The sequence below is a fragment of the Amaranthus tricolor genome, chromosome 2 (assembly GCF_026212465.1).
Source record: "Amaranthus tricolor cultivar Red isolate AtriRed21 chromosome 2, ASM2621246v1, whole genome shotgun sequence".
NCBI classification, from domain to species: domain Eukaryota; kingdom Viridiplantae; phylum Streptophyta; class Magnoliopsida; order Caryophyllales; family Amaranthaceae; genus Amaranthus; species Amaranthus tricolor.
In genome coordinates, this window is record NC_080048.1 from 27028958 (window position 1) to 27036318 (window position 7361).

The window sequence follows — 7361 nt, forward strand, 5'->3', positions numbered from 1 at the left end:
TTAATCAACTCCTAAGCTTCCACCAAATAAAAACAATTATTTTAATTAATTATACTAATGCTCAATATTCACAACATTTCAAAATTCATAATATATCAAACTTCACAAATTCAGCTAATGAGAAAAGGTTATAAATAATTAAACAAAAAAAAATCAAGATGATATTCTAATTCAACCCGCATACTCTGACATAACATATTATTAAATTCCAAAATACTTGGGTACAAAATCCCAAATAATCATCGTTCTTCGTAACCATATTGTCAAAACAAAACAGAAGAAACTTCTCGACAAAATATTCATACATCATTACTGCGTGGAAAAAGTCACATGAAATAATAAACATAAATACTACAATCAAAAGCGCGATCACATAGTAAAAGGCGATGCATCCATACGGTCCCAATCTTCCTTATATAAGTCAGGGTCAAAATCAGCATCCTCGGTGTAACGGTCCGGTTTAAGTGACCCGGAAATCCATATAAAAATATAAATTCCGGTTCACTCTTTGGACTCCAGAGAAGACTTTTCTCTAGGACCGTCAACGTTCCGTCGATAAAGAAATATAGATAAAACAGAAAACAGTACCAACGTGAAAGAAAATAAGTCAGCGAAACCTCTAACGTACAACTCGAGAGCCTAAAGGCCTCTAAACAAACTAATTGAAATAGCGGAAGCGAAAAGAAAACTACACTATCTCTTGTTACTAAAATACAGAGTTTCTTTCTACTCATAATCTAATACAAAAGATAATAACATAGTCTTGATGATTACGGGTTCTAAGTCGAGATCTCACTCCAGACCCCACCTGCAATCAACCTACTAGTCGACGTAAGACAACACACAGTAGGTTCCAAAGAAATAAACCAATACACGTCAAAGACTTCATACAAATATCAATCAGGTTGAATACAAGCAAAATGTTCATCCTAGCATGCATAGGCTCTAATACATTCATTATTAATTAATCCCAAATTGTAACGTTGTCCGTCCTGTTCGGGTCGTTCAAGTATAAACCAATCCTTTTGGAGGAATACACTTGGGAGAGCTAATCCCAAGGCAACGACCGACCTAAGACGTTGCCCGTCCTGTTTGGGTCGTCAAAGGCTAAAGTATGCATACCCCCATGGTGACCGTAATGATCCAAAACTGCCATGGGAACAAATAATTATAGTAATCCAAACCAAAATGTTAACCCCTTTGGGTAACATAATACATAAATTCTCAATTTCCAATTAATTTCTTTCAAATTATTTGAGATGTCTAATCCTTATGTGAATTACCATGCCTCGATAGAAATGAAACAACTCTACTTGTACAACCACGTAAACAGTATGGTCTAAGCGTGTACCTTTAAGCGCTGCAAAAACAATGTTCAAGCACGACAGAAATTTCACCCTCTTATGAATCGAGGTCCTAAATAACACACACACAAAACGATCACGTATTAGGACGTGTTTACACATTTAATCCACTCCATACGCTAAAATATCATTAAGACTTGATAATTTTTAATTGTTTACATCCAATTCCCAAAGGTTCCAAATTTCAAGTTCTGAGCAGAAACTTTAAGGGTCATTTCGGACATATTAGAAAATTCAAATGAAAAATCCGACTTCGCCATTGCGTTCGGAACACGTCAATTACCTTGGGTACCAAATTTCGTAATTTCTAACATCCATTTACTCTTTTTAATTATTTTAAGCGTTTAACGAGTTTTTAACGCAACGGTGCATAAAACAACGGAAAACAACTAACGTTTCCGGGTCGGCACCTTTAACGAGGCAGATCAGCTGCTGCCCGAATACATATACATATATATATATATATATTTTTCAAACTCATCATTATTATTATTTTATATATACATTATCAACCCCTTTTTCTTTTAAATCTCATGACCAAAATAATTCTAGCAAGGTCACATTCACAAAATCCTTCAAGAGACTTGAAATTTCATAAATTATGATAAATAAATTAAATACTTAATTATCTTAACAAATTAAATTTTGAAGAGAATTACAAAACCAAATCACCCTTTTAAATCAAGACACGTATATATAAATATAACACAATCCTTCAAACAAATCAAATTTTGCTAAAGGATTATTAAACCCTTGGATGACTACATAACTTAATCCATACCAACTTAATTTCTTCTAACAATTGAAATTTAGTTAGAGAAATTTAAACCCTAAAAGAAATTTATTTAAATATCAACATAAACTCAATTCTTATAACAAATTTAAACTTTGTTAAAGAATATAAATCAAGAACATAACTTAATCATTTTAACAAAATTAAGGTTTATTAAAGGATTGTTAAAGAAAATTACATAAAAATATTCTCAATCCTCCTCAAAGTCATAGGATATCATCATACATAAAATGTAATTCATCTTAAAAAACCTTGTATATAAAATCTATAACTAGCAATTCAATTAAACTTACCCCTTTAATCAAAAGGTTGAATGGAAAAACAAGAGAACAATTTTTTTTTTTTGAAAATGCCGAACCAAAAAGCACAAAGGAGAGAATTTTTCTGATTTTCTTTGTTCACTTAGGAGCTTAGAAGGGTGAAGAATTTAAATGGTGTTCACAAGGATTAATAGGCAATTAAGGAATTAGCTTAATGTGCCATAATACACACTTGTGAGAGGAGTTACAAGACTCCTCCCATTCCTCCACACAACCGGCCACCCTTCCCCTCCCCTAGTCTTTTATTTTTTTTAATTAATTATTAATTATATTATTGTCTTTTTTTTTTGTTAAAAACAGAAAAGAAATATTATGCGATAACAACGTATGCGATAAAACGCGTTACCGTTAAATTAAACTTACTTCGTTTCTTATAATTAACCATGTAAAATAATATATTTCAATATTACTTATTTATTTTATTTTGTTATACTTTATTTTATTATATTTTATTTAATTTTAAACCCGATAAATTACGGGGTGTTACACCTGGAGTCGTCACTGGATGTGCTATCAGAAACAGTAGGTGTCTCTACAGGTAAAGAGTCACTCGTATCTAGTTGTTCCTCAGAATCTGAAAGCTCAACAATTTTTGGTTCGGGTAATATTTCTTCCCACATTGTAATTTCACTATCGTGCTCACTCATACTGTCTTCTTGTTCTGGCGGCTCTCCTCCCCACATCGCAATATCACTATCACTCTCGCTCATAATATCTTCTCTATCAGCTGCTTCTACCTCCATATCAGCATTATATCCCCCTTCCGCACTATCCTCATAAAACTCTTCAGCCTCCTCCTCGGAATTTCCCCCAGTATTTTCCTTTAGACCTTCTTCGGGGACTTCCTCGGGATCTTCTCCTAGATCCTCCTCATCAAAATCTATCTGCAGAACTGAGTTAGGGTCGACCACTGGAACATCCTCCTCAACAATCTCAGCCCTTACCCCACTAGCCTCAACATTTTTACTTCTCTCATTGTCTACAACATCCATTCCTCTATCCCATCTGTCAAACTCTCGCTCCAATTGAGCAATTCTCTCATTCAACTCAACAATTTCCTCAACTATTATTCCCTCATAAACTTGTTGAGACTTTTTATAGATCATCTCCATCCTGCACTTATAATCTAGCTCACTCTCTCCTTCTTTCTTGTCCCAAATTTTAATGCTTCTATCTTTGCCCAGACTGGTACATTAACTAAGGGTCTCCATGGTTCTTCTAGGGTACTACTTTCCCCTTCGGCAGCTCTTTTTCCTTTATCCATGACAGATAAAAAAATGTTTGTAATCCCTGACTCACAAATGAAAGAAAGAGCAAAGGAACAATCAATTTCCAAGCTCAGATAATATCATAATTTATCAACAAAATATCTAACAAGCACACAACACTATTAAAACTTGTCTCTAAAACTTAGCTTAAGGTGTTAAAACCAGGTCATAAATACCCCTTAATATCTACCCATTAATCTCACAACTTTTATATGTATTTATTTATTTGTTTATTTACTTTATTTATTTATTTTTTTTATAGCCTATTGACTTATGCGTATAACGCTAGAATAGAACTCCCGCTCTAATACCAGTTGTAACATCCCAGAAAAACTTGAATCGTTAAAAGAGAGATTTTTATATTTTAAAAGAAAACGAAGCAGGACCCGATTTTTACCATGATGTCATAAAGGCACAAGAAAACGAAATTTTTAAAGTTAAAACTTGCGGATCGAGTTCTACTAGAGTTATTGTAGATTAATTAGTGATATCGTAGTCTTTGTAGCGGATAAAAGATATGAAACAAAAAGTCCAAGAAGTACAACTTGAGAGCGAAGTCGCCTCTTAAATAAATCCATTCCTAAAAAGCTAATAAAGTTCAAAATTAAAATCCTTCCGTACTCTATCTCTTTTATTCTTCAGATGTAATCCTCACTCCCCAGCCTGCAACTTAAATCACTGCTAGTTATTAACCCCGAAAGGAAAAACAACATCGCAGGATCGTTAAGATCAAAGGTACACGTCAGCAAAAACATCTCTTATAACATTAACCTTATAGCATAAAACACAATGGCAACTTACCATACATCGGCTACAGTTCAATATTTACTTTTTAATAAATTTCAAATGATTCATTGAGTCAGTCAGCCATACTATTGTACTTTTCCGGCCATACAGCCGTACCAAACCCCAAACTTCAGGAGTAAGACAATACATTAGGGGGAGCTAACCCCTAAGCAAGTCTCTACCATAGGCAACACGCCTTACTTCGGTGCCTATGGTTAAGTATGCATACCCCCGCGGTGGCTCATAATGCCCCCACAAACCGCGAGTAAAATCTTTCCACCAATCGACGTCATACTACGTCTACTATAAAGTTAGTGAGGTCATACTACCTCTGGTCATCATGTTATTGAAATCATCTCTTAAATAAGAAAGCATAACATCACCTTCACACTTTATTCAATATATTATTATTATTATTATTATTATTATTATTATTATTATTATTATTATTATTATTATTATTATTATTATTATTATTATTATTATTATTATTCCTTTATAAAAACCAATCCACGATATACAAAGTTTTACTGCGTGTACGTACCTTAAGAAAGCAAAAGCAAATCTTAAATGAACCTATCAACTTCCCGACACGAATCGACTTCCTACACGATTCAATCGTACATACGGTAATAAGCTTATATTCACACTTTCTCAAACCACAATCAAGGCGCACACACACACACACACATACACACATCTAACATCAAGCCACACTTGCAAACAAATCATGATCACACAACATACTTCATCACAACATAACATCAAATAGAATTCAGATTTAGTATTCTGTCCAGAACAGTATGTTAACACTATCAAACTGAAATTCCGACTTCACCGTTGCGTCCGAAAGGCGTCAAAACCCCTGAGTACCAATTTTTATAATTCATAATGTACTCTAAGTATTTTTAACCTATTTTCAAGCCAAAAAGTGCTCCAAAAACAGATTTTTTTACCATTTTCCTAACCCTAAGGGATTTACCAAAATTCATCAACAAATGAATTCCAAATGGTATATTGCCTATTGAACATCAATGACGAAATTTATATAATTCTTATGAACCATCTTTGAGATTAAATTCATTGTTCAACAATAATTTCTTTATACATGTTTGTATATTTTTTTTCTCTAGCAAAATTACAAATTTCTCATATTAACCAATAAAATAAATAACTTTTCCACTAAATATAAAAAAATACACACATTTTTTTACATGAACATTCATTTTTATATATAAATTTCAAAATCACCCATCACACAAACCAATCCTATTCTTCACATATATGCATATCTAAAAACTCTAAAAAGAAACATCCTTCATCAATTTAGATAGAAAAATACATCCCAATATCATACAAGAAATTTTAAATTCATAAATGAAACATGAATTATAAGATAAAACATATAATAATCATAGAATTTTAAATTAAAACTTAAGAATCAACATAGATTAAGAATTACACTTACAATTGTAAAGAAAAAACACCAAATGATGAAGGGTAATGGAGTTAGGAATGTGGATTAGGAGGAATTTTGAGAGGATATGTTTTTTTTTGTCCTTGGAAACTTTAGAAATGAAAAGATGTCATGGGAGCATATTCATATAGGGAGACCCATAATTCGGACGATTCGACTCGATGGGCAACATGATCAGGAAGATGACGCAGAGGATTTTGAACCGGTGTTAGGTTCACAGCATCGTTGCGGGATGGATCCTTTAGCAGTAAGATAGCAACACTCAATTCACTATTCAAATTCATAATTTTACTATTTTATGATACATGAAAATGTTAAACAATGTTCATTTGTTTGCAGCTGGCTTCGCGTATATCTTTCGAGGTCCCAGTCCCCACATACTCTCGTCTACTACAGAGACGTACTTGATCGACAACGGGACGAGCATGTTATTAACATTTACTATTTGTATTAGTTATGAATAAATTGTATATATTACTGAGCATATTGATTTCTATTACAGATGACATGGCAGCCTTACACAACGGCTAAGATGGATGCTCTGCCACACATATGTACATCGGGCCACGAGATTTGGAGATCGCGTTGTCCACTTATTTGCTTTGACATCGTCGAGCTACATCTCCGGGATTGTGTCATGCGTCAATTCGGTTTGGAGCAAGTTATTCCGGATGCCTGTGACACCCAACGTCAACTACATGCGATCGATCGGAGGACTGGGGACAAGAACTACGTCGTACGACATAGATCGCATGTAGATGCGTGGAATGACCGAGCATCTACATTGGTTCGAGGAGATAACTTCACAGGTCATAGCTCTGGTATACATGAGTTGGTACAGGCGTATCTCCATATTACGCCTAACGAATACCACATTTGCGCAGCCAGGATCACATTACCATCCGACATCTACGTTACTGGTACGTCTTCTTTCAACACTCATAACATATAGTAATACTTTTATGTGACTATTTTAACAATATAATGATAACATACAGGCTGAGCGCATCCGATCGGTGCTCATACAATGCAATGACACGATTCAAGGGGCCGCTACATCGCCAGTTGATGTGGGGTATCGGCTATGTTCTCAGACCCTAGGCTCCATTAACGCGTCATTGACCGATGCATTGAGTCAGGCGGGTTATGAGTACCTCATACCGACTCCACCCATCATTGGCGAGGTATATGACACATTCCACACTCCTTCTCCACGGAGTTCAACCCACCGAGGTAGCTCTTCCGGAGGATCCAGTTCTCGGTCCACAAGAGGTCGCCAGCGTTCATCTACTCGAGGTCGGTCTTCCAGATCGTCATCGACCTCCGGTACTATGTCGCCATTCATTCCTCCAG